We start from the raw sequence: 1,889 nt of genomic DNA, 5'->3' as shown, positions 1-1,889 counted from the left end.
GGTTCAACCCACAATTCAACCATAACCAATCATCAAGCATATATCACAACATGCATATTTCTCATACATCATACCATCAAGGCATCATTAATCATCATCACATATATGACCACATCATATATCTCAATCATTCAACAACATCAACATTTCAATGCCTATCTTAGGGCCTCTAGCCTAAGTATTTCCTACCACATTACATATTAGATACGGGAAACCGAAACCATACCTTAGCCGATCTTCCCAAGCTCCACCGGAGCACTTCCAAATCACTTATCCACAAGCTCTCAAGGCCTCAACACCTCCAAGAACAGATTTTTCACCACCAAACCCTCTCCAAGCTTTTCAAAATCACCAATCAAGCTCCAATATTCACATATACACAACTAAGCCACAATCATCATACCCATACACAACATCTCAAAACCCAAACATCATAAAACAACAAAATACACTAGGGTTGAGAATCTTACCACACCCAAGGTTCAAGGAGACAAGATTAACCTTCTCCTTCAAGAGAGTTAGGTCCTATAACATCAAAGAACCCAAAATCTCAACATTTCACCCATGAAACTCGAAAATAAGGGCTTGGATTTCGAACAGAAACACGTGGCTTACCTCAAGATTGATTGTATGGGTTTTGTAGAGCTCTTCGCGGTGAATGCGTGGCCGCAAACGGAGCGACAATCGGAGCTCTAGATCAAAAGTTATGGTGGTTTGAAGATCAAGTGAGAGAAAGAAGTTGAAAGAGTGTTCTTCCCTTCCTCTCCACCATTTTAGCGTGTTTGAGTGTGTTGTGAGGAGAGAGAGTGCTGAAAACTAGGGTTTTGGTTTAGTTATGTTGGGCCAAGGGCCCACTTTGGGTCCGGTTGGCCCGGTTTGGCCCGTTCGGTCCAATCTTGGTCCGATTTCTATAAAATTGGTACCAAAATTCTCGTCTCGATCTCCTCTATCACATTTAGCCATAAAAATCACATTTTAGGCTTTCTAGAATAAATTCTCATTTATGGGTTAATTAGCCGTTAATTAACCGGGTTTTACAGTTTTCAACTATACAAAGACACTAATAATAAAAAATCATAATCATAATTAAGTGCTTCAAGAAAATAGCAACTCAAAAAATAAAAAAATAAAAAAAAGTAACTCAGAATCACAGTAATAACCACTAATAATCAAAACTATCCAAAACTCAGAATCACAGTAGCAAGTCAAATAAAAGCAACTTAGGATTTGTAATCTAATAATCAAAACTAACCAACAAATTAGTAATAACCACTAACTATTGAATTTGCAAAAGAATCATAGTGCTAACTACTGAATTTACAAACAAACTGACTATGAAGTATGAAATCAAACTGCAGTAACAAATTAAAAACAGAATAAAAGTATAATTTAAAACTTACAGAATTAGAATTACAAAAATTGATTAATTCATATAATTAACAAAATAAAAAAAATTAAAAAGAAGAAGACAGCAATCAACAGAAATTAAATCCAGAAAGTAGCAATAAAAAACCAACAATTAACCCAGAAAAAACAACATGCAATAGTCAGCATAATTAAATCTAAAAAAATAACAATTAACTCCCAAAAATAAAACTAAAGCAATGTATAGATTGAGGCTTACAAACTCAGAAATTCAGTAACTCAAAATAAGCAGAAATTAATAGACTCAGAATCAGAAATTAAAAAACCAAATAAAAGAGAGCTCAGACATAAAGGGGGTCAAAAACAGAGACTTGATGTGTGTGTGTGTGTGTGTGTGTGTGTGTGAGAGAGAGAGAGAGAGAGAGAGAGAGAGAGAGAGAGAGAGAGAGAGAGAGAGAGGATTTCAGGGTGGCCGACGACGACAAGGACAGAGGCGGCGACGCTAACAACAGCTCCGAGAAGAT

The 1,889-nt window shown here is 36.2% G+C and overlaps 1 long non-coding RNA gene across 1 annotated transcript; it reads right to left on the bottom strand.

Moving 5' to 3' along the window:
* Positions 1-242: 242 nt before the first annotated feature.
* Positions 243-1,583, bottom strand: LOC140184290 (uncharacterized). Its single transcript, XR_011880715.1, has 3 exons — positions 616-1,583; positions 471-525; positions 243-383 (listed from the first exon to the last, which is right to left on the bottom strand). It is a non-coding gene; the product is annotated as an uncharacterized lncRNA (long non-coding RNA).
* Positions 1,584-1,889: the final 306 nt, after the last annotated feature.

This window comes from Arachis hypogaea, chromosome 4 (genome assembly GCF_003086295.3).
Source record: "Arachis hypogaea cultivar Tifrunner chromosome 4, arahy.Tifrunner.gnm2.J5K5, whole genome shotgun sequence".
In the NCBI taxonomy this organism is placed as follows: Eukaryota; Viridiplantae; Streptophyta; class Magnoliopsida; order Fabales; family Fabaceae; genus Arachis; species Arachis hypogaea.
Note: the sequence above shows the minus strand (reverse complement) of the source record. Positions and strands in the feature narration are given on the sequence as shown.